The following is a 27,260-nucleotide window of genomic DNA, read 5'->3' as shown; positions in this document are numbered from 1 at the left end:
GAGCAAGTTTGTTTTCATATGGAAAAAAGGGTGTGTGAAGGCACTTAATGTATTCCTCCCATGGCAATTTGAGTGTTTTCCACTTCTTTGACAGTGTGTGTGCATGTGTGGAGCACACCCCTCTAATTCTGGCAGCAGTAGGAGGGGAGAAGTCAGAACCCTGTCAAGCGCAAAGCAGTCAAATCGGAGCTCTGTCAGGGTTTGTGGACATACTGTAACTATACCGAATCCACCAACTTTTCCCATATTCCCAACGTCTGTTTGGACACCAGTCAGCCCGCCAGCAGCTTTTTCACTTTCTTTCTCGCAGCCTCTAGGTCTACAAACTAGACGTGACTCTTTTTTGTTCTGTGAAATAAATAGCAATTCTGCCTCAGCTGCCGCAAAGTGATTTGCCGGCATTTTACAGATGGAAGTAGAATGTTGGTTGTTGCAAGGCATACTGAAGTTGCAGGGTCGGCCTCTCTTGTCTTTTATAATTCAACATGTGCCATTTCTGAATCCTTGCGATACCTACTTAGTTGTATACATTTTTTGTTCTCTTGTATGAGTATAACTTTTGCTATTGAGGGTAAATTAGTTTATCATTTCGAGTTAGTTAAGCAGCAAACCAGCATGTTTGCATATCGATTCTTAAGATCAAATACTTCCCATTCGGAGGTCCACAGCGACATGACTTTAATTCAGCTTTAAATGTCCTCTTAGACGCTTTATTAAATTCACTTTCTCACCCACTGGGCTTTAAAAAAAAAGCCCCTGTAGATAGTCCATGTTCCCGCTGGCAGGGTAGGAATTCATGATCTAGAATTTCCCCTGGGAGTTACCTTTGCTGGATCCCTATCAATTACCCCTGCAGCGACTTCACTGAATCAGCTCTATTTCCTCTATTGTTGAATGAGAACATGATTTGCTCATGAATGAAAAATGCTGTTTAATGTTTGATATCCCCCCACCCCCGTCAGGGAAGTTGAAAGTCAATGAGTAGGCCTTTGATGTCGTTGGTACTGCGCAAAAAGGTGCTAGATGGAATCTCACCGAAATGGGATGGTTCATTTGTTTTTCTCTTTCCTCTGTTACATGATTCATGCAGTATCGTCTTTCAAATGGATGCCGTCTGAGTATATGCAACAACAAGTGTGCCTGTACATGAAACACTTTGTCAAAAAGATCTCTGCTTTATTTCCGCTATGAATCTGACCTATTTGGGTCGTGCGTCTTCGTTCATCCCAAGTCAGATTGATTAATTGGTTTTGGATGTAGTCTATAGCGGTTTCTGAGAACAAGGTGTAGCGACGAAATATTTGCAAGATTAATTCCTGGGGTCTTGTACTTTTATTGTAACCTCTTATTGTAACCACGAACCATCAATCCTGAGTGCTGATTTGACAAACGTGTCACTTGTGAAAGCCGAATTAATTTGTCTGCGATATTGGCCCTGTTTTCTCAACACACACACACACAGACACACACATACACACACACACACACACACACACACCTTCAGTAAACATTATTATTTTTTAAATTATTTTTTTTACTATGTTTCCTTGTGGTTCTTCCAGCTTTGCTACATCTTAGACGTGGATATTTATAAGTAAAGCACACTTCAGGGGACGAGTGTATCGTGAAAGATGAGGCAAGCAGGTGTAAATGCCTTCCCTGCAGAGTAGCCCTCAGAAATTGGTGAAAGAGGCGTCTGTTAAACCACATTCCTTGGGATTCTTGCTTGTTACTTGCATTGTTGAAGAACAACACTGTAGCAGTAAAAGAGAGAAAAAAGAATCACTTTAACAGCCCCCAACTTTTAGATGCTTATTACACTCTGAGGCCTCTAAAACAACCGAGAATGCAAGACTGTCATCTCCCCTGCTGCTTTTATGAGTCTCACTGTTTAATGAGTTTTTCCAAGAAAAGAATATTATAGTCAAGAGGGATTTCAACCTCAGCTTCAATCTTCCAAGTGTGACTTTTTTTCTTTCATCATTTATTATGTGATGGTTCTTTAGCCTGATTGAAAAATTCTACACATTTGTCATTTATCAGGTCTGAAGGACACAGATTAAGTCATGATGGTCGCATCGATGTGTAACTCACTTTGGGTCAGCACAGGCAACCGCATGTTTAAGAACAAAGTCGCACATTCAACATCAATCTAAATCACTGTGCATTGTAACCACTGTGAGGAGCCAACAGCATCTGTTGCATTGAGCACAGGGTCGTGCAGCGCTGCACAATACAATGGGAATTCACAAGAGGCAGTTTAGATAATTATTTTCACATATATAAAATAAGTAATTATGTTGCTTTGCTTGTATACCAATGAAGCCACAGTGATTCATCCTTCCAGTTTAAGTTAATTAACCTCTGTTGCAGATAAATGACAATGAAGATTTTTGTTAATTCCAGAAGCAACTCAGTGACACATCACTCTTTGTATTTTTCATATTTTATGTATTTCTTTGCTGCATCCTCTTCTCTTGTGGAGAGACGTATCAGCCTTCTCCCTTGAGATGAAATTGCGTTGCACTTAAAGCTACACCTCAGTCGCTGATGTCAAGGCAGGTATTCCACCTTTGGCACCATCAAGTGCTTTTTGATCGGAACATTGTTACCACCCACGCATGGAGCTGAGCGATCTGTTATCAAAAGCACACATCTTTCTATTTGCTCTCGCTCACCATCCTGCTTTTTTCAAATGTATTTAACTTGTATACGATACATTAAATAGACGCTGTAGATCAGGGGTCGGGAACCTATGGCTCTTCCGGTGACGGCATATGGCTCCCAGACAATTTTGAGTTGAGAAAAAAAAAATTCTCTATCGCGCCAGATTACAGCAGAAGTAATGTCAGGTCCCTTTTCTTAAAGACGTCTTTGTTCTTTTATTAAACTAAACGTCTGTTACTGATCGTCTCTACAGCAGCATGTCATTCTGTCTCTAGTGTCGCGTTAACCCTTCTCGGCTCGCCGTCTCGCGCGCTGCAGAGCTCCGATGCCCCCCCGTAGCATCATGCAGCACCAGAAGTCGCATTAAAATTATACGTTAAAAATACTATATGGCTCTCAATGAAATATATTTAGAAATATTTGGCTTTTATGGCTCTCGCAGTCAAAAAGGTTCCTGACCCCTGCTGTAGATCAACCTGGCAACGTCGTAAAGTTATTAAATTGTTCCCCTTTTTTCTTTCTTCCTGTTGTCCTTTTCCTCCTTTTCTGCCAATGCTTGACTGTATCGGCTTATTACTTTTTCTTTATGCTCTTCTCCATTGACTTGGCGCTCCCTTTTTTCTTTTACCCTCATCTCCCCTCAGTGCACTTTATCAATCAGTGGGTTGTGCCTTTGTATGGCTCTCGGGATCAAATCAGATTCACTTCGGGATTGAATGTGTGTAGCCATGGCCTGCTGCATTTGAAAGGCAATTCATTCAGTTGGAACTTTGCAGTTCAATTTGAAACAAGATTGATGTTGGCAAACTTCACACCCCCTTTCTTCTAAAATGTTTCCTCCATTGCACGCACCAATTGCTGATGGACAAAGGGCATATGCCACTTTGTAATGGCCGTGTCTGGGCTTCTCAGCAAGAACAACCCCGTGGACGAAGAGAGGTAACTCAACAACAACAGAAATCGCCGAGTATACTTAACCACGGAATAACCGAGACAATAATTTGTGAATATAAACCATTCCAAACATTGATCTTACTATAAGGTGAAAACATTAGGGGTTGCAGTCATGTTGTAAACCTGACTATATTACAGCATCTTTAAGGTTTCATCGTGGGGGTTGTTGGTTTTGTGTAGCCCAGTAAATTCATAAACTTTATGGTTTTGAAAGTCAGTGACACACATACTTCTGCATAGAGAGACAGAGGCCTAATGAAGATGTATGTGCGTGCTGAGGGAGGATTTAGAGGCTGCATGCCACCCCTGTGAGCAGGGTCATTGGGACTTTCTTTCCCAGCATGCCTCTGTTAATGATGGCGAGGCAGCTAATGAACATGTGAATAAGGCCGGAGGGGACGGGCCAAAGTGTTACCAAACAGCACCTTTGGAAATAAATCTTAAAACTGCCTGAGAGAAAGAAAGGGAAAGAGAGGCATAGAATAATGTTGGAGTGAATGTCAAGGGAGTTCTTTGCACTAAAAGCACATTTCGGCACATCCTGTTCTGCTGATGTCTAAATCACAACATGCAAATTTTTTAAAAGTTTGATTTGAACTTTAAGATTCATTTTTAGTTTGTTACTTCATCTCGTTCTGGAAAAAAAGAAGAACTCTCAAACGTGTGTGCAAAGGTCAGCCCTGGAAAGGTAACTTGGCTAAAACCTCACTCACTATGAGTGATGGCTGCAGTTATCCACCCCCTCATCACATTGGATTGGATCAAATCCCTCAGGAGTTCTCCTCACTCTTGACACCCATGTTCCTTTACCTCTGTCCGTACAACTCCACCACACACGTGTCCTCTTCCCAATGAGCCCATGTGGTGTGCACGCCAGCAGATTCTCAATCCTAGCTACAAAGGCCCAGCAGCAGGGCGGTAATGACACTGCCACAACGGCAGTAATGATGGAATCAGTGGGGGGGGTTAGCCGGCTCTCTGACTCTCCCTAATAAGTCCCCTAATAACTCTGTTAACATCAGGGCTGATCCGGCCACCAGATCAAACACACTCACGCATGGTCGGCCGCCCCACATGACACCTCGGTCAGGCAAGAAAGCTGTTGCTCACTAGCTCTACAGTATCTGCCCAATACAAGTCTATGGATACAAGTGTTGGCTCTGCATGGACTATAAATGTCACTCAAAACATATTTTAATCCTATCAGGCTGTATTCTTTCACGAACAATATGTCTTGTTGAGAGAAACCTTTGTAAAGCGCGTTGCTCTTGAAAAAAACATGATCCCCAGACTGCTGTTGGAGCTCTGCCCTCTCAGATAGTCGCAATTTAATAAAGGCTTTTTGTCTAATGAGTTTAAGCTCAACTCAAGACACTGCAGCCCACAGTGGAATAGTCTGCCTTGTATTAATAGCCTGTGTACAGCGATAAGCTTCTGATACGTTCTCTGTCAAAGTGTTGGGAGTGTTTCTCTCTGGTTTGCCGTGTTTCCCTGGAGAGCAAGGCTGTTTATTACGGATTCTGTTAATTGAGAGGATGGTGCATTCGCCAAGGCAGCTTCCTCTGCGTCTTTTTTCTGGGCTTTTCTTCTCCTGCCATCGCTCCCTTCTTATCTTGTTTTCCTCTGCTTGCTTCTGAAATAATTTCTTTGGACATGTCATTGTCCATCTGGAGTCCTGGCCAGCCTAGTTAATAAAACAGTTACATCTCCTACACCCTCTCTCTCAGGCTCATTGTCTAACAAATGCAGTGTCCCACAAACAGGATCACAATTGGCATTTTAGCACATGCTCATTTTGTAAACTGTCATCAGTGGAGAGACGTTTCCCTTCGGGGAATTGTTGAGATGACTCAAGACCGTTCCTCCACTAAATCATGCATTCTGGATTAAATGTCCATTATTACTCGAAGCAAACCAAAGCGGATATCATCGCATTTTGGAATAAGAAAGGCTTCAGATGGTACCATTTCCATCTTTTCAGAAAACAGGACACTCATTGCTGGCAAAGGCAGGAGACATTTGTCTCACTAAAACACAAAACACCCTGATGTTCATTCCTCTCTGTTTGGGGCAGCCGGCCCACTGAATATCTCACGGTCAGCCCTTTTCCTTGCTCATCTCTGCAAATTTTTTATATATCACATATGAATGGAAATTAGGTCCTTAAATATTAATGACATGTAATTGGTTTATTGTAGGAGACTATATTATGTCCGTGTGCATCTGTGAGAGGGAAGGAGAGCGATTTCCTCTCATTCCTACTTCATATTGCCTTGCTGTGATGTCCCACTGATTTTAATCTTCTCTTCTCAGATGAGAGCCATTCTGGCTATCGCGGTGCACTTTAACTTTAGCCCTCTGAATATTAGCTTCCTTTGATACTTGCCGCTTGCAGCATTCCTAGTCTACACCCTGCTTACTTTTATGTCCCTTCAGGTGCACCGTAATGTTCATCCAAATCGTCTCTTCAAAAAAAAAAACATCCCCCGTCCATTTAAATATTTTATTTCTCTCCTTGCTGGAAAACATAATCTAACACGTTTGGCATTTATCACTATTTCAACGTTTCCATCTAAATCTCCGCTGGCCCTCAACATATCTTGTGTTCCACTTTGTCTTGTTACTCATAAACAATATTTTTAAGGAATCACATTTATATTTCCCTTTTGTTATTTTAATTTGAGTTTGTCAGCCTTGCATAATCATTTTCTGCATATTCATCCGTCTTGAACTGTTCTGTGCACTCAGACGGCCCATACAGCGAGGTCTATGTTGAATACGGATACGTCTGGAACAAGGACACGGGGACAAAATAGACTGGGAAGTGACTCAAACTGAAGCACACTGAGTATCCAAGAGAAGATCTCTTCCTGCATGTATTAGTTCAGAACTAAATTCATGTTGATTGTTAAATGCTAAACTTGTATATATTTTGGGGTCTTTCATTCTTTCATATTGTGTTTGTGCTTTCACATCAATATCTTGACCATGTTCCCTCACCAGTTTCATGACATGGTATTTACCAGAATTACCATACGTGTTCCACCATGCATAATAACAGCCATCCTCCCCCCCACCCGCAACTGTATCTATTTTATTCAAGTGATAGTTGGTTTTAAAACAAACGGAATAATGTGTTGAGTTTGCTTGTGCTTTTGTGTTTATGTCCCCTTGAAGTATGTATTTAGTGTCTGTGTTCCTGCCTAATTGAGTGATATGACACTTATTAACAATGGGACTTGCGTTTAAAAAGAGGACAATGTCAGCGCTGCCGCTGGAGCTTTTCAGATGGAAAAGCCCCAGCGGAGCTTCATTAACTTAGCCCCATGATCCCAGACAGCAGAGTATGGAGTGCATATCTAATCCAGCTTTGAGTACGAGAGCAGTGAGGTTTCTTGAAGGAAATACTTGACGTGTGATGGTTCCCTGTGTGGATGAGCCGCTGGACAGGGTTGGATGTTTTTAAGTGGTGCGTGAGAGGATGAAAAGTCAGTCAAAGTTTGCCCTATTGCTCTTTTGGAAGAGTAACTCTTAGAGAAAATTGTGGAAATGCATTTTCCAATTATCATGACAAATGGGAAACGCCTTTTCTATAGCTCTGATGTTATTTTACATTTCTGTCGTGGCCGAGTGTTTCAGTGACACTCAACTCGAGCAATGGTTGGCTTTTAGTTTGGCCTTGAGATTCATTGGTTTTTCAAGCAGTTTCACCTCGATCACCTTTCTGTATTTCATAATCTCCTCTTAAAAGAGATTAAACACAAACTCCGTCGGACACGCATGCAGATGACATCATTCATCAGTTGTAATTGCAATTGTTTTCCAAACGTGCGACGCATCCAGCTCAATGTTGACTCCAGACGGATAAAAAGAAAAGTGAACACAAGCCCCGTCTCCCCAGCGGCTAACACAATGCCTGACACAGTAGCCCGCTGCGTTTGTTACATGGCATTACGTTTAATTTGTCTTTGGTGGAATTGGTTTGTGACTATTGGGCCAGGGGGTGATACTCCATCGTCATTCTGGCTGGAAAGGGGCCGAGAGGAACAGTGGGGGGAAGAGAACAACCTCGATGTTGCATACAGGACGGGTAAACAATCAGAGCCCTGCGTGTTCAAGATGCTGCCTCCTTGAATATAAACAATCATGGCTTCTCATGCCACAGCGAAGTAAATTACTGCACAGACAGAAAAGGTTGAGATGAGGAAACGGGAGAGTGAGGTAGACAGACCCGCCTGATTGCAGTCTGTTATCCTCAGTCACCTGAGAAACAACAAGGGACAAAAAGCAACACGACAAAAACAAAGTGACACTTCAGGGAAATTGTTAAAGCTGGGATAATAAGATTTAAAAGGTTATGATGTCTTTTGTTGCTGTTTAAGTTTGGTTTGATAGATTTATATTTATTGTTTTTGTATAATGTGCAGGAAGGTAAACACATGTTATTGAAAAGCTAATAAAACATACAAATAGGCTGCATACATTTTGAGACAGCTAGTTTAGCTATATGTGAAGTAACTTTTCACCAAGTGTTATTTGGCATTTTGTGTGTCTTTTGTTCATTAACAATAAAGTATTTATATCTGCAATCAAGGCCCCACGTTTTGGCTATGTGTCAATTCAATTGATATAATATAAACTAAAATCACCTCTATAGAGGAAGGAAGGATTCGGTCCCAAACAATGTCTGAGGAAATTAATGTTGAGTTAAGATGCATCACTTTTGATGTAAGAATGCCCCTCCAGAAGACTGAGCACCACCTCTGCATGGAAGGCACATAAACTGTCCATTGCACCTTTTCACAGTTTCCCTTCAGGATACACATATCGGTACAGTTACCCTTTTCTTTCATTTATTTCCCCTCTCTGCTCACCCCCCCCCCCCCCCATCCTTTCTGTTTTCCTCACTGTCTTTCCCTCTCTGTCATCTCCCTTGAACTTTAAGTCAGTATCTGCCCTTCTTTTTTTTCTCTTATCATTGTCTTTCTGCAGTATCCACAGCATACATATTTTAAATCTGTCTGTATTATTTTGTTAATATGCATGTTTGTCTCTTTTTCTGTTTACCATCAGCTTTGGAAGGTTTTCTTCACTTATACTTTCATTCTCCTGAATTCCCTCTTTCTTAAACAGAGAAAGATGGTACAACACCTCTTTTCAAAGCTCCTGATAATGAATTCACTCTTCTTAACAAGCATGTGTGGTTATTTTTCAGCTTTATCTTTTTATTTTCCATATGTTACACTTCCTTTTGTCTGTCTTCTTGCAGCCTCTGAAGAAGACAAACGGTGAAATTATCATTTACAGTTTGACGTGTTAAATCAAGATAGCAGGGCATACTGTTTTGTGCAGGAGAAATTAATGATAAATGGATGTATGTTATTTATTTTTGCAGCGCAGACGCCTTCAGGGGGAAGAGATTGTTTCTTTTTTTGCCCTCTTCTTTTGATCATGTTCTATTAAACACAGTATACTGTTGAAACAATGCGATAAATGCGCAGAGGATGGAACAACTCTGTTGTAAGTGTTATTTTATTACTATTATTTTAATGTGGTTTTGGCTTGTTGTTTGCCTTCGATCCGGTCTTCTTCCGTCCAAACCAACAGAACATTCACAAACTGCGGGGTTGCCTGTGCCGGCTGTAAAGCCTCACTTCGACGGAGCCGTGTTAAGCTGGAGGTCCTTCCGTAGTGTTGCACCGCTATTGCACTTTTGCTCCACCCACACACGCAAGCAAGGGAAATCGACATCAGTCACACTTCAGGGTAGTGGCAGGGCCGTGGGAATTTAGCATTTGCTTGTGCTGTATACATAAGCAAGCTGAAGCCAGCTGTAATGCTGCGCCAAATCACGCTCATTCCCCTGAAACATTCACTCATCCGGCAATAAAACACACAGTAGGCAGGCCGACTGCTGGTATTCCATCATCACCACATTCTGTCCAGATCTTTGACCCCAGTTGCCCATTGCTGTATGAGGGCTGACAGTTGTCAAGTCCATGGATAAATGTTATGCGGCTTGGGAAGCACAGGTCCAGCCGCGCTGGGAAACTGTTTAAACGGTGGGTTTAAATACTAGACGGATTACTTTGACTGTGCAGATTTGCATTACGGTGTTTCTGCTCTCCTGGTCTTTCTTTTCACCTTTCCAACTCTCTTCCAATCCATCTCTGGCTGAGTGAGGTAAAGCAGCTTATTAACCTTTCTGAGGCCACAGGCATCCCGAGGATGGAAAGACTCCACAGATTCACTGTGTAAGACAAATTAACCTGAGACGATTGATATGCCTTGATTTTTATTTTAATCACACTCAGCGGTGAAACGCATTGAATTTTTAATGTCTGACGCAAATGTGATGAACGTTTTACAATTTGTATTAAAGTTCCGGCACACTGAAATGGAGATTCGTGCTGGAGGAATGTCAATGTGAATAATCCCTTTCCTATGGATACAATGTCAATTAACACTTCCCCATGGATCACATCGTGTTCACGTTATTCATATTTATCATGTGTTCATCATTACTTGAAACAAACCACATACTGTACATCAGTAAGACATCTGACCCCTCTTAGTAGCCTCTCCACAGCCAAAACAAAGCTGATTATGCAGATGTGAATGCATTCGCCCTCATTTATATTGGGTGTTTGATTTTGTAGGTATTCCCTTCACTCACAAATTACCTGGGGCAATTGATCTTGGGCAATTCCTTCCCAGGAAATGCTTCACATCTTGTACAAATATGCTGCCACTGTATCTATAATTGACTATCTATGACTGGTTTTGTGAACCCCCCTCCCTCGGATGCAATTAGAGATCCCGCTGTTCCGGGGGGTTTGGGAAAGACTGGCACACAGGGGTCACCTTGTAGCCCATTACTCTGCCCCTGACATTAGTGGGCTGCGTCCTTGGGGGAAACAAGCAGCTCACAATACTCTCATTCTGCGCTCCCTACAGTAGTTTGACTCGAGTGAGACAAACACATCGTAGTTTGTTGTTCAATTTTTTGTAATGTTTTGTTATCTTTCGATGGTTTTAACGGATACAGTCGGCAGCAGACTGTAATGAGCGCTGACAACAGGCGGGCCAGTGACAACTCTCTGGGGTTAATTGTTTGCGTGTCACGATTGCAGTTTGCTTTACTTTACTGGCATTAGCCAAAGCTCATGCAGTGGTGGGAGCAAAGGCCTGAGCCAGGACGTGATGAGCGAGCGGTGGAATGGATGAGTAAGCAGGGCGCACTGGCCGCTCGGGCCCTCGAACCCCTCTCTGCTGAGGCTTGGTTTGTTCGTGAAAGGTGTGGGATGTGGTCTGACCTGAGGCAACTCTTGAATGGCCCCACTCCTTGTGAATGCTTTATCAGCTTTGCTTTTCCCATACTGGACTGCCTCGCTTAATCTGGGCTTTCACTCGCACAACCTAAGTTGTCTACGTAGTGTGTTTGAGTGTGTGCTGGTGCGTGCACGTATTTGTATGTGTGTTAATGAGGACTCCTGGTGGTGTGTAATTAACACAACAGCAAATGTCCCCAAAGGGTAAGATTAACGTTGAACACATTAGACACAATGGAGCCCTGGAGAGACTTTTTTTTGGGCAATTAAATGTTTTGTGTGCGTGTGTGTGTCTCTGCAAGTACAACCATAATTCATGTTTGCATAACTGTATTGCTGCCACTTCTGTCTCTGAGACACACACACACACACACAAATACACACACACACACACACGCCCAGACAAAGCCAGCAGTCCCTCAGGATTTGCAGGCTCCTAACATACAGGCTGGCAGGATTCTGTCTGCCGTCCTCTCCCGGCCGCCTCCACACAACCTGGTCCAACAAAGATAAACACATGCTGGGTAGATTATTAGAGAAGTACCAAGGGCCCCACAGGAGAGCAGCAAGTGCAACATTGTGCTCCAAATGTGGTGGTACCTTGTAGAATCCGATGCAGTCACCCCCAGGTTGTTCTGATACATACGTAGACACAGGTGGGCGCTGATACCAGCATGCGAGCTACGACAGACTCCAATGACATTTCATTGTCAAAAGAAAGTCCCGGCTGAGTGTTTACACTCATGGCATTGCTGGTGGTTTCGATGCTCTCGGAATCTTGTAGGGTAGGTATAGACCGTTGTTTATAGATGTGTTATACAGATAAGACAGGACATGCCATATTTTGAACTAATCCCATGGTGACAGAACACACCTTTGACTGCTCAGGGATTACATGTGTAGTTGAGCAAAGGAGTGTTAGTTTTATATCTTAGACATCAGCCACACATTGTGCTAAGTGACGGATGTAATTGTGACTTTGCGGCCATCGGCGACGAGTCCGTGGCGATCTCCCTCATCCGTGACCCGATTTACCAAAAAGCTTCGTTAGTCCTGTGACGCGTTAGTCATGTAATCCGTTCGTCATGTGAGTTTGATACGCCTGTCATTTGTCAGTGACGTTAATACCAACCACGATCGTTTCCTGAACCTAGCTTCCCGTGAAAAATGTACATCTATTTTGAAAGGGCACTCTTCTTGTAAAGAGCGTATATGGGTCCACGGTCGCAACAACAAAACCAACGTAGACGGATACCCAGGGAATCAATCTCTGAAGGGCTGCAAATATTGGCCAAATAAAAAACACATATAGCAGCAGACTTTTATATATGTATATATATATATGTATTTTTAGACGCCCTATTATATATAACTTTCGTTTTCCTTTTAAACATACAAAGGTCAGAAGCAAGTCTGACTTACCCATTTTTTACGTGGTTTCATTTCCAGTCAGATCTGGAGCGCACAGCTGAGGTATTTGGCTTGTTTACATGGCGGGGTGTCTCTCTCTGGGGCCAAGTTCTCTGCCATCATTGCGGTTGTATTATTTCTTATCCCACTTGAATCAATCCCCACTGAAAGTGCTTCATACCTCTGTAACTTAACTATAACTTCCGTTATATAAACTGTATCAATCCATAATACTGACCATGGGGCGTGTCGAGATAACTTTTTTGCCACAGACTTATGAACGGGTGACTGATCAGCATTTGAGGAGCGCCATGAGTTTTTTGTTGAACATGACATTAATGTGAGACTTAGTGTTCTTCTCATTGTTTGCCCTAGTTGTACAGCTTCAGGGGGGGGGGGGGGGCAGAACGACCGACCGGCCGACACAAACACCTATTGTGCTTTTGCCAACCTAAAACAAAGTTGGAAAAGTTATCATTTAAAGACGCTCATCATTTAAATGCAGTATAAGAATTCTTTAACACATTTTAAAGTTCAACCAGATTGCTCCATCAGACAAAAAACGAATACAAGTTTTCAATCAATTTATTAGAACACAAATACACTTCTATCTGTGCAGAAAATAACTAACATTTGACAAAAAATAACTTATTGTGTCTGCAATTAACCTGTGTTGCACTGAATATATTTTCAGGATAACAACAATGAAGTGCAACCTGTGAAAAACTAAGACAACATAAGTTCAAATATCTGGCAATAAAGAGTGTTACACTGCATATTTTTTCAAAACAAAAATAACGTGCAAAACAAAATGAGTGCTGGTGGGAGTGGGCTCACCTGTGTGCGCGCACGTGTCTTTGCGCATGGGGGCAGAGCGCGTTATGCGGAGAAGAAGCGCTAACGCGACCACGTCGAGAGTGACATGCTGTTGTATAGATACGATCAATAACACAAAATGTTTCCTAAAAGAACAAGGTGGGGAACATTAAATTACTTCCGTTGTAATCTGGCACGATAGAGAAAATGACAGCGGGGCGGGGGGTGATTTCAGGGGGGCGGGCCGCCACCCTATTATAATGGTAGGGGAAACACTCTTCTGCAACTTAAAGTCACATTACTTTTCTTCCAATGTGAAATGCTTTTTTTTGGTAACAATCTGTGGCGCATGGAGAGTTGTTTGCATGCATAGCAGTAGGCTGAGTCTTTCCTTTGTGAGTATTTGAGCCATGAATACAGCTTGCACCACAATGGATGGAATGAATTGAATGTTTTTTTGAAACTTCTTAAAACGAGGTTGAGTGGCTTCTGCCCCTTTTGACAGTGAAATACCTGAAAGTGACAAAGGCATGCGAATCCGATCCTGTCATGTAAGACACAGAGCTCGTTCATTGGCACGGACGTGCTCTTGGGCCATTGAATGAATTTATAAGGTCCAAGCAGGTCCACAAGCGGAGGCAGTGCATCGAGAGGTGCCTCAATACTTTCCATGGTCTTCATGGTAATCCTGGATGGTTCTCATGGTCAGTATAAGAAAGGACAAACCTTTTAGCCGACTAAAGCTCAAACCTCTTTTAACCACTGACACGGTATGTGTATCATAAAGCCTCACGTTTTTACACTCGAAGCGAGGCAGCCAAGACCAGTAACACATGTAGCCCGAGAATCCCCAGAGCCTTGTGGAGTTGACCTTTCTGCTCCAAACCAAAACAAGATCTTAAGCTTCTATTGTTTTTTTGGCAGGCTTGACACTCCTCTGACCACTGTCTCCTAGCCCAGGTTTTTACTGAATTGCACCTATAAACGAAGGTGACTGGGTTGATAGTTTTTTTGTAATGCTTTTAGTAAAAGTAATCAACATAGACGACTGTTGAATCACACCAATATCCTGCTGTATATGCGTTTTGAACATATGAACCGTATTTTTTTTGATTGACCAAAGCTACCCGTCTGTTACACTCCAATGAAGCCAGCATGAAGACTATTTTGGTTCAGTAAATGTCTGCCGTCAGTCAGCCGGGTGATGGCAGGTCAGCGAGCAGCTGTCCAGTCCGCTCCCCAGGAGCTGCTGCTGACAGATGGGCAGATATGTTGGCCGAAGACAGAGTCAGTGTCATGGATGCAAAAAGAGATCTGGATACAACGCTGAGGGCGATGCCCCATTCCTTCCCACCAAAGTTGCTCAGGGTCACATGAAGCAAAAAAAGTTAGACTTTTGAGTACAGAAATTACCCGGATCTTCCCGGGATCTTCCTTATCCGCGAGGCCCATAGAGCAAGCGCGCTAGTAATTCCTTTAACTCCGCCTCTCAGCTCTTGGTCCAGCCTCGTTCTCAGGCTTAGTCACATGGACGGCCGAAGAAAAATAACTGGATTTGGATTATTAGGACCGAATGATATTAAAATGTACAATTTACCCGCTGAATTTCCCCAGTAAAGTATATGTGAAATCCATTTAGCATTTACCAAGCAGCTGTTTTTATATGAGAGTTTTTAGTAACTATAGTTATGTTTTGTATATCCCTCCCGTTTCATGCAGTCGTTCCAAAAGATGGAGTCGAAGGAGATTTTATTAGGGTCACCAAATAAATTTGCTAAATTTGTTCTATAGTCTTGTAATTAACTTTTACATCTGCTGCACACCTTTAAGCCACACAAGGGAGCTTGAACGTTTGCGTCGTTCTGATATTTATTATACTTATAACATTAAATCTACTATGAAAGTTTAGCATAAAGTCTTGGTTTACATGATGAGAGCAAATTAAATGAATGAGATTGCCTTTTAACTCCATGTAAATGCATTTATTATGTTTCATTTTATATTAACATGTGTATATGAATAGAACAAAGTTGTTTGACTAGTTTTGTATATTTGCTCACACATATACAGGACTGTCTCAGAAAATTAGAATATTGTGATGAAGTTCTTTATTTTCTGTAATGCAATTAAAGAAACAAAAATGTCATGCATTCTGGATTCATTACAAATCAACTGAAATATTGCAAGCCTTTTATTCTTTTAATATTGCTGATTATGGCTTACAGCTTAAGAAAACTCAAATATCCTATCTCTAAATATTAGAATATCATGAAAAAGTATACTAGTAGGGTATTAAACAAATCACTTGAATTGTCTAATTAACTCAAAACACCTGCAAGGGTTTCCTGAGCCTTGACAAACACTCAGCTGTTATAAATCTTTTTTTTTACTTGGTCTGAGGAAATATTCAAATTTTATGAGATAGGATTTTAGAGTTTTCTTAAGCTGTAAGCCATAATCAGCAATATTAAAAGAATAAAAGGCTTGCAATATTTCAGTTGATTTGTAATGAATCCAGAATGCATGACATTTTTGTTTTTTTAATTGCATTACAGAAAATAAAGAACTTTATCACAATATTCTAATTTTCTGAGACAGTCCTGTATATATATACCTGTATATATACACTACCGTTCAAAAGTTTGGGCTCATCCAGACAATTGCGTGTCTTCCATGAAAACTCACTTTTATTTATCAAATGAATTGAAAATTGAATAGAAAATATAGTCAAGACATTGACAAGGTTAGAAATAATGATTAATATTTGAAGTATTAATTTTGTTCTTCAAACTTCAAGCTCAAAGGAAGGCCAGTTGTAAAGCTTATATCACCAGCATAACTGTTTTCAGCTGTGCTAACATAATTGCACAAGGGTTTTCTAATCAGATATTAGTCTTCTAAGGCGATTAGCAAACACAATGTATCATTAGAACACTGGAGTGATAGTTGATGGAAATGGGCCTCTATACACCTCTGGAGATATTTCATTAGAAACCAGACACTTCCACCTAGAATAGTCATTTACCACATTAACAATGTATAGTGTGTATTTTTGATGAATGTTATCTTTATTGAAAAAACAGTGCTTTTCTTAGAAAAATAAAGACATTTCTAAGTGACCCCAAACTTTTGAACGGTAGTGTATATATATATATATATATCTTGGGCAGATGCTTTTAGATCTAAAGATCTTGCCACTGAACCTTTATTGAATTGAGTAATCAGACAGAATATGCAAGAGCAAGCAAGGATGTGCAAAAGAGTGAGCACGAGAAAAGAAAAGAAATGGGGCTCAGAAGAGAGACACAGATGGTGCAGACACTAAAGAGATGTTTAAAGAAGTCGTATTATTTGAGATGAAGGGAGGGGGATGTGATACGTTTACCCGTGGAGGCTGTTATTGCTGATAAAGAAAATGAAAACATTTCTCAGTAGAGGATTTGTGCATACTGCACCACACCAATGTCACCTTTATTGGATGAGGAGTAAACTGAGAAACTTCCAACTTATCTGGCATCACTAGGAACAAGACATTACTCTCTTATTACACTGTTATTGTGCTGATTTCATGAGCTGTGTCGGGGGAAACAGTTGGTGTTTAAAATAAGCCAAAGGTTAATAGAAGTAGGGTCTAGGAGTGAGTATATTATGGACACACGTGGACTCTGTGACACATGTAATGCAGGAATGCACATTTGGACAGACACACACTGGCCTCCAAAGGCTGCCTGCACGAGTATTATTGTTCTGTCTGTTGTAATTTATAAAAACGCCGTCAAACCAACAATCAACATTGGTTCACTGGTGTCTGAGTTTTTCCTCAGCTGAATGTGGCTTGATGTTCGTGTCCTCCAGCACAGAGTAAATAAGCCCCAATTAATGTGACATTCTCAACAGAATATCTGAATATCTCTTTGCACAATTCAAAGTCTCTAAAGCGGTTAATTGCTGATCAGGGCTGGCAGGTCAAGGGTATTTCGCTACTTTCCAACAATCATCACTGAGCAAGCTGCCAAACCTGGAGGAACTATTTGCTTTCTGGTGCTAGACCAACTCAGCACAAAGTCCTGTAACCTGCAACAAGGGAACTTATCATTGCCAGCTATTTTGGAAATGAGCAACATTAACATAGAAGGGGAGGTGTTGGTGTTTATTTAGCCCAGCAGGAAAATTGTTAAGATGTTAGCAATCAACGATACAAATAACGGCACACACCAATCACAAGCATCAGGAGACAAAGTCATGTTTCTTCTTGCTTTTTTCAAGAAGCACAACAATTTTATTGAGGTAATTCATATAACATATTAAAATGAAGGCGAACATCCAGTATTTGCCATTGTGTGAAGCTAGCCAATGTTTAGTAGTTTTTATTTGTGAAATTACTAATGATTTGTTTTTTTTATGCGATAATTGATTGATTTTTTTATCAACCGTAACTTGAATGAAATGACCAAACTTTCAAGCACTAACGTGCATCGGCATGTTTATCTGAAAGCACTTGCAGGAGGTATTTGTGTTTACTGAACCTAATGTGACATAGATACAACCAGAAACTTATAGCCATTAAAATGTCTCCAGGGCGCTCACTAAAACTTCCCTTAGTATTTAAACAGAAGGTAAATATCAACTAATAAGGAAAATGAACATTTCATACAATATTGTAACAATTGTCCGTCTTCACTAACAACGCCTTGTTTATCCAGTAATTAACTTTAGTCTGCATTGATATTGACTAGTTCTGTGAACTATTTTTAAATGTATCTTTTACGATTGTTCTTGAGGATATTTCATCTTAAAATATGATGACCTCAATAAAATAATCCAAACTGGATTTATTGCAAGTACATATAGGAAATGTAGACCAAAGCTTTAGGTTGCATCACTATCTTTGGCTCTGATGTTGATATATTTAATTACATCCTTCTTTCCCTGTCCACTTTACGTGAAGCATGTTAGTTGTTTGCATGCCACAGTCCTTATTTTGCTTGTAGGAGTACGTTATCCACATTACCAGCCATCATTCCTCACAAGGTGCCATCATCAGAGAGTCTATCTGCCATTAGGGGGCACTGTGATACAGGCCAATGGCTGAAGACTCTGAGGTGTGAATCTGTGGAAAGTAGAGGCAAGTACACATCTTCACAAAGTCTCATTGGGGCTTTGGAAATCATAGAAGTATCTAATAAAAGCCAACATAACATATCCACCATCAGAATTCCATCACATCACACAGTGAGGGGTTTCTATATGTTGAGACGGGGACCACTCTGAATGTTTGACCTGTGCCGACCTAGAATTGACTCATTTTCTGAATGAGTGCCAAAATAATAACTTTCACATGTTCCATATCCCAGAGGAATAGGTGTATTTCAATGCCACGGTCAATCTGGTTTTTATCAGGTGTAATGTTTTTGACCAGTTGAACCATTTCTCTCAGGAGCTCGTGTCCTTAAGACCGTGAGTTTCATGTTTTGGCAAAGCGATCTGGACCACTTTTCTTTATGTGTTGAGACAGCTAAGAACAAAAAACCAGTTAGCTGAGGGAGAGACCAAACTGTTCCTTAAGAATGCCGTGTTTGTATCTTGAAATGTTTCAGTGTTGAAATATCATGTGATACATATATCTAGGTTAAGTAAACCGTGCCGTTGGATGCACAGAAATGCCTTTTTAAGACTTCATAAGATTCTTCTTAAAAAAATGTTATTCTCAAAACATCATATTTTTGACAGGTTATATTGTAATATTTGTTTGATGATATGCATATATATATATATTATATATATTATATATATTATTTGTATATGTTTGTCTTACCGATGTCTAACGTTGTCATATAGGTAGCCATCATCCTGACTGGACACTGAACTGTGCATTGGTTGCCTCTTTGACATCGATTGGCTCCCTAGTAGAGCCTATGATTTGTGCAGTAACAATAACCCCATGGAAAGATACTCCTTGAATATTTCATAACAAGCCAATGAAAATATATTCATGGAACCAGGTGCATTAACAATTGATATCTTGTTAATATCAATGTCTCGTTTTGGGAACCTTCAATCAGCCTTTTAAACTGGAATCTCCCACTGCACCCTAGGTGCATTATTTATAATTTTTTTGGGGATCCTTTACCCTTATAATGATAATTAAAGTCAGTTCATTGACACTGATTATTCTGTTATGTGTACTATGCAACATTCATGATACATTCTACATTATCTCAGCTCACCTGATGGTTGTAGTCATTTATCCTCAGTAGTCCTGAGACAAGGTCCTGGCATTCAGGCAGCCTACCCATGTATCAAACGTGCAATATATCTTAGAATAATGGCACTATTATCTCACAGTGTTGTCATTTAAAAGCATTGTTATTTCTTTAAATAATCGTGATACTAAAATATAATGAATGTGTCATTTTACAGTTGATAAATCAATGTGTCAGTACTCTGGTGGACACACTGTTTCTAAATGACCACAAACCTAGTTTGCCATTTATGTACTCCCATTTTGTGTTCCTCGTCAACTGTCCTATTCACCTGTTCTTTGCTTCAAGTTGGGCGCCCCCACATGTTGTCAGTGCGATTGCTTTGCTTACTGTTACCAGCTGTGTTACCATTTATGTGCTAAAATAAGTGTTTTTCAAGGTTAGGGCCCCATAGCACCCTAGTTCAGGCTAAGACCGATTGCAATATATCCTCTGTATAATATTATTTGATGATTCATTGGTCTAGCACTACTGTGATCACCACAAAACATGTGGCGGTAAGTTGCAATAAGTTGATATATACTTGTGGCTATGGCAACATTGAATTGGACCACAGACTTGGCTTTCATACCCCACTTCATGTTTACGGTGCTTTGAAAACGGAGCCACTGGTAGTGGGAATTCTGCTGCTGTTATCTTTGGTTATCAGTGCAATCTCCATATGCCACCTGCTCTGGTCTGAACGTCTGCTGCTGTTGGTGTTATGTAAGTTCCAAAAATCCATTTTGTCAAGTTTATTGAATCATTTATATTGCACACATTAAGACAAATGTATGGATCACATCATTGCCATTTGTTGACTGAGCATCTTTTTAAAACTACACCGGAACTATTTACTCTGTGATGCACCTTGCCCGTGTCACCAATGTGTGCTACGGTCAGGGTTGGGTATCATCCCGCAGTGTCCGCTGTGTACAATCACAGACACAGTATTAATGGTTGCGCATGTGATCTGGAAAGAGAAACAAATATCCACCGATTAGCTTTACAATCTCGTAAGTACACAAAGTTACTGAAAGACATCGTCCAGTCCTCATTTAGGTAAAACATATAATTACAATATTTCATATTTCTCTTTTTTCTAAAACCGTGTCTCTCCTAACCTGTAACCATAGGCAAAGCACTCCCGGAAACACAAACTCCAAAGGTGGGGATTATTTTACAATATGGTCACCAAGGCTTCTGGTGGGATTTCCAATTAAGATGCAATCTGTTATCTGTTCAGATGACTAATAAGCACAACAAAGCCGTGGAGGGGACCCCCTGGAATTCATATCAGACCACTCGAAATAACCATCAGCCCTCATATCTGATGCACTGCCAATACCGGCTCACTTTCCCAATTAAAACCCCGGGCAGGTAGTTTTCCTTTAATAAGGAATGTATTAGGGCGACTGTCATTATGACATGTAATGGAGAGGCACCAGCAAACAGTTTGGGCTGAGAACATGTTGTGTGTGTGTGTGTGTGTGACCAACTGCATGCTATGAGAGGGTATTGTGGGCCAGCGCTGTTGTGTTCGTCTGTAATAATTAGGACAATGCTGTGCCCAATCAAACGCAGAGACGGTCAGTGACAGCACAGCATTGATGACCTTCACTTCATGATAAACCCAATTACAACATGAAAAGGAGACAAACAAAAAAAAGCTAAACTTATGAAAATGTCTTACAAAGGGAAATGTACAAGGACACATTCCCTCCTGTTTTTCCCATAATATTTTCTTCTTCTTTTTTGTAGCAGTAGGACCAAAACATTCAAACACATTAAAACTAAGCGTTACTTTTGCTGTGTGTGTGTGCATATGGGTGGGTGAAAGTAGTCCAGTTGCCTAGTATTAATAATCATTTTGGTTTAATTGTTGTAGCTGTGTCAGAGAGGTGTTGACCAACCATTGTATCATTTGAGTCAGGCCATTGTTGTATTTGATTGTGCTACATTGAAACATGGACCTTCTGCTTTGTCCGAATAACTTCACAGTTGCAGTATATCAAATAAAGCAGCAATAAACGGCAGCCTCAAACATGACATGATGCAGGTGCTGCCTGTGTTGAGTTCATCCTCTCTGCACGTGCAGTTGTGTGTTCTTGGGCATGGGCGTGGCGTGTGTGTGGATTTCTTCTTCAGCAAGGGAACTTGCTGGCTCGGCAGGGGGAAGATATGAGAATATCTGGCTTCGTTGGAGGTTGATAGGCCCACATCCCCACATCCCCACAGAGATTAAGCACCATGGGCGAGCCTCTCCTCGGGGCAAATGGCACCGGGTGGAAAATAACTCTCTTCCATACTATGTCTTCTGTCTCTCCTTCTGATGCAGACCCAACATGCACAAAGGAACACACTCTCATTTGGGTACACACACATTTGATTGTATCAACACACATGCAGGCTAGCGCTCAGGCAGACAATATCCAGATTCTTTTGTTTCAAGGCTGAGAGAGCGGCAAAGTAGACACTGTTAGGCTCTGCCAGCACCCACTGAGAATTGCTCCTGGATTTGACACTGTTTTCAACTGACAAGGCCTTAGAATGAAATGAGTCAATATTCCGTTGGTTTTCTTGGAATGGCATTGTAATTATCGATGATTGAGTAATTGTTGATGGCCAACAGCTGCAATTCAAAAATGATATTCCTTAATTTTAGCTGTGCCCTTTGACAACACAATTGAATAAAATAGTGCAAAAGAGCCACATTGTTGTCAGATTTCATCAAGATACATTAAATTTGTTGTTAGATTTTCGTCAAGCAAAAATATATTCATGAGCTTCTTTTCAGTGGCTATTGATGGCATTTGGTACCAATTGGCCCTATTAAAGATGCATTAGATGAGATAAGGAGCATTTATATTGCCTCTCAACAGACCTCAACATGGCGATGCCTGAGCCAGTAGCTTGTAGCCAACAGTGCTGATGTAGCTAACGGTACAAACTACGGCAAACATCTAACAGAGCTTACAGTGTTTACCTGAGGGGGAATCTGAGGGTGGGTGCTACGCTTAAGCAAGGATGATGTAGGTCAGTGCGCCATTATCAGCTGTAACTGCTCTATGAGAGCACGGCACAGTGGCGGCGGTGAGCTAAACAATGGGGCTCACGCACAGCAAGGCTGAATAACAACATACAAACAGGGTGAGCGACTTTATTCTCTGCTTGTAAAGATATTACATAATTATATCTTTACAGAGCAAATAGTTCTTTGCTGCTATATTAACGCTCTGGTTGTCGTGTATTGGTTCTCTAAACATTCGACACTTATTCCAATGTTGGCAGGTCTATCATCAACGTTTCTTGATTGGAGTAAGCATACAAACATCAGGAGCCCATCCTTTTTAGATTCCAACATGAAGGCATAAGGTTGGAGTCAAGTGCCTCAGCTTTGACTGGGAAACAAAAGCTAAGAAGCAAAGGGGGTTGCAGACGCTGGCTCCTTTGACACCTCAAGAACAACATGGGTACACACACACACACACACACCCACAAGGAAGCAGAGTACACTGGGGCACTTCACAACATACAGTACAACATATTCCACCAAGGCCTTACTTTCTCTATGTGCTTTTGTGTTTTCATGCTCTTCCTACGTCTCCAATTCACTCACTGTGGGTACCTGAGAGTTTGGACGCTCATATCAGTTGGGCAGCGCTCTGTTTGTGCCTTCAACATCTCATCTCTGAACACAGGAGTCTCCACTGTGATCAGCGGAGTCCACCGAGGATAATTTATCAGCTTGAATGTGCTCTCTATCAGATACAATCCTCCAGCAGTGCTGGAAATGGTTAGATTTTACTCGGGGCATCTTCCCACTGTGTGCTCCGAAGTAACATCCAGTGTATAAAACTCCGACACAGAAGCGATATCATGTCTACCTCTGATATAGACTCTTTCAAGCCAAACGCTCTTATGAACACCAGTTTCTACCAAGGCAATTTACTTGAATGTTTTCTTAGAAGCACTGTCCTGTTGCAGAATCATTAAGGTGGGTATCTCATCTACAACCCAACCCTTTGACCTACCTTATTTTCAATAAAATAAATCACCTTTATGAATTATGTAGTCATTCATTTATTTTATTTGTTTCTCTTTTCCTCAAAGACAATTTGTATTTTACATGATTTATTTAAAAGAAACAGGAATAGCTGTTAAGCTATTTTCTTTATGCAGTGGTTATGTTTTGTTTTCAACTTTCACTGATTTGCAAAAATCTAATTTATATGGTGATATTGCTTTGTATTGTACTTTTATGCTCTTTTCAGTTGCCAAATATGTTGTTATACTATTTTCATTGGTTTGTTTTGGCAGATAATATAGAAAAACAAAGTTGCTTGTGAGTGAAACAACTTGTTTTGCTACAGGGTCAGATTGCCCGACCCGCAGCCAAGCTGAGGAAAATAATGAACTCTTCTTGTAGAATATAAATTTCCATAAAGAAAAGAAGAACAATGAACAATTTGTTACTTTTTTAAAATCAAACTGGGACTTAGCTATTCAATTATTTTCATTTTGTTGTTGTTTGAAATGTGAAATGGAAACAGTTTGCCAGATTTTTGCTTACAACGGCTAGTGGCGCGTCCTTGTGACTCAAGCTCAGCACTGGCAGCTATGTGATATTGCCATGACCTATACTCTGCCAGAGGTGTGTGTGTGTGTGTGTGTGTGTGTTGTGGAGTCATTGTGGGTGGGCAGGGATTCAGGAATCCGTGTTGGTTTGTGCATTGCAAACAAAGTCAGACAGAAAGTAAGGCATACCTGTTTGTACATGTGGTGTTTGGGAGACTTTGTGTTTGTGAACATTGGCGTCCGTCCTCACATTTAGAGTTCTGCTTTCTTGGGATATTTTAAAATTATTAATCTTTCTTAGGATTAGGTAACATTGTAAGTGTCACCAATGAAGTGCCCTAATAAGAACAGAGGTACTGTGAGATCTCTGTGCGTGTGTGTGTGGGTGTGTGTATAAAGTTGTGTCTCTTCTGTGTACTGGTCCACAGCCTACCCAGCCTTTGTAGTGTGGTGTATGGCTGGCCACCATGGAAGGTATTGCACAGCTCTATGGGCATTCCTCATCCAGTTGAATTGTTATCATTGCACCTCCATGGCAGAGCACAGGACTTTGTTGACATTTTAATGAATCTTTGATCTAGATTTGTGTGTGTGTGTGTGCGCTTGTGTGTCTGATGTATGTCAGTCTTAACACTGTCAGCTGAACACATTTGCTGTTGATGGGGGAAGGGGTAGCTGAGCAGAAATGGAGTGCAAGCCAACATTTTCCTCACACTAACTTGTCGACATAAGACTGAATTCAATCCTTAAGGAAATAATGTAGTCAGAAATAAATAGTATGTCTGATTTACATGCGTGTGGCTGCACAATCAAAATTCAGCGGTGTGCTGTGTATCATAATTTGCCCCTCAATGATGGGTTTATGAAAGAGTCACTTTCATAAGTGGGGTTTTGGGTGTTCTGCAAAACCGTCCTTTTTCTGAAGGAGTGAGGGGCTGAAAACTCAGACAGATGGAAGACTCATCACTGACAATCATGTCATAAGCTTAGTTTATGCACTGACAGGGTTAAAACTGAATAATAGCTTTCTTCGTTTCAATTTGGCAGCTTGGTGTTCTGCCCCGGCCACTTTGTTTTGCTGCTAGTCGAGCAAAGACACCTCTTAAGTGAAGCCTCTTCCGGGAATGAGAGAATGAATGGCCCACTCTCGTGTAATCATCCTCCAGTGACACAAAATCTACATCTGCCACCATGCTTTTTCTCAACATGACTTGGAAACTTAAGATTTAGGCCATTTAAAGCATCACTTGAAGTGTCTTGATAACACACTTCAGCTGTTACCTGGATATGACGGATTTGGACCATTTTATAAGATGAAAAGTGCTAAGACTAAATGCTAAAACTCCCTCTTATAGTAAGACACTCAGCACTTGTACTTCTTTGAACAGTGTTCCTGCCTCACAGAGAGCCACATGTTGTGTGCCCTGGTTTTATCTTTTTCCCCAAACAAACCACTTAATTAGTGGAGTTTCTTGCCAGATAAGCCAATGCATGGTGGATGTAGACCCTTGACTGGAACTGGGAGTAAAATTAAAAAAGGAATGGGGAGGTGGACAAGGACGAGGATTCCTCATTGGGTGATTAAAAGTAACCTTTAACGCTACGGAGAAGCTGTTGGCTATGCCCTTTCTTTTTCCTGCAAATGCCATCTTAGAACTCTGGTCTAATGATGCTACAATAGTTTCAGGCAATTACGTTGCCTCTAAATTGATCCTAAAGAATTGGACTGGTAGGTGAGCAAAATAAAGAGGGAGAGGAACAGCGTGAAGGTAGATGTCTATCCAGCCATCAGGTAGGCAAGCAATGAGGCAAGAGGCCTGGTTTATTTAGAGTTGTTAGCTATCAGGATTGCTCATCAGAAGCTCACATTTAGGCCAGATTGAACCATAAAAGGTGTGATGCTCTATTAATGCTCTTTTAAATTAGTTTCTAATGTTAGCAACACAATAATTGATAAGCCATGCTAGCAGGCATGCCACATGTGTCTCTACTCTCCCCCACCCCCTAGTGTGGGCAGGGCAGATGGCATCGTGACATGAAACCGCAGTGTCTCAGTTAGGAAGTAATCGACCAATGAGTGCAGCGGGGGGTCTAACGATTAGCCAATCAGCGCCAAGGGCGGGACTAACATCGTTGTCAAGCAGTTGTGAAGTGCTGGCTTCTGTGCTCCACAGACGTCTTCAATGCTCCTCAAGTCTCTTAAAACTCCAAAACAGGTGGCCAAGTATCAGTGTGGTCGTAACATGCTGTTAGATTCAGGCACATTGGTTTCCAGTGATAGAATAGCATTTAATGTTAGCTTTTTAAAAATAGATTTTTCTGTCTTTCTATCCATATCTCCTCATAGTTCTAAAATGTTTACCCTCTCACATGTAATCAAGATGTTGTAGGACTAGAAGCATACAAATCATGCATACCTTTCTCCACATTTAGAAAATGCTTCACAGGAAAGGGACCATCATCTCTTTGGAAATGTGAGAATATAGAATGTGGCAACCCATTGTTTGGGTAAATTAATTGCTATGAATTCACGCATGAAAAAGCATGACTTCATGCATGTAATGCCTCTTGAATTATCAGGGTTGTGCAAGAATAAACAATATCTCATGCTTTCCTAAATGCAAGTACAATACATAAATTAGTTCAAGAAGTGAGGTATTCCCATCATAGTGGTTCCTGAGTTATTAAGCATGTTCATGATTTCTTTAGAGTTGTCGGCAATTAAATGGACAAAGTAATAACTGTCCCTTCACGCCACAGAGCTCACACATGCAGTTGCATTGCAAATCATTAACTAAGAATTAGCTTTTCATGACTTCATCAAGTTAGTGGCCTTCAAGTGGTGGATTGCTCCTGGTTTAAAACTGATGTATAATGGGTTATTAATAATGAGTTAATTAAGAAAACTCATTAATTAAACATTGGTGCTGTAGCTGGCAAAACAGTACTGTTGTAATTTATTTAGGAAAGTAAAAGTTAAATACAAATATTGCACAGCTGTCAGTAAATGTGTTGGATTCCTTCTGCTTATCACAAAACAACAACACTGTAAGGATAACATTAATTAATACTACTTTAATAACAAAACAATATACACAATATTTTCCACTTTTAGGCAATATAGGATAAGCAGTTGAATGAGCCCAATTTACAGATGTACAAGGGGATGCTGAACACAGGCAAGGACATGTTTTGAGTTGTTGAATGTCCTCACATGTGTGTTGTTGGATGGAACCTCTTTGCTTTCTTTTTAGAAAAAAAA

The 27,260-nt window shown here is 40.8% G+C and overlaps 1 protein-coding gene across 5 annotated transcripts in view; it reads left to right on the top strand.

The window, feature by feature from the left end:
* The window catches only part of diaph2 (diaphanous-related formin 2), a 389,710-nt gene that overhangs the window by 154,249 nt on the left and 208,201 nt on the right, over positions 1 to 27,260 (top strand). The window lies entirely within an intron of this gene.

Source organism: Pseudoliparis swirei, chromosome 19, assembly GCF_029220125.1.
Source record: "Pseudoliparis swirei isolate HS2019 ecotype Mariana Trench chromosome 19, NWPU_hadal_v1, whole genome shotgun sequence".
Classification (NCBI taxonomy): domain Eukaryota; kingdom Metazoa; phylum Chordata; class Actinopteri; order Perciformes; family Liparidae; genus Pseudoliparis; species Pseudoliparis swirei.
Note: the sequence above shows the minus strand (reverse complement) of the source record. Positions and strands in the feature narration are given on the sequence as shown.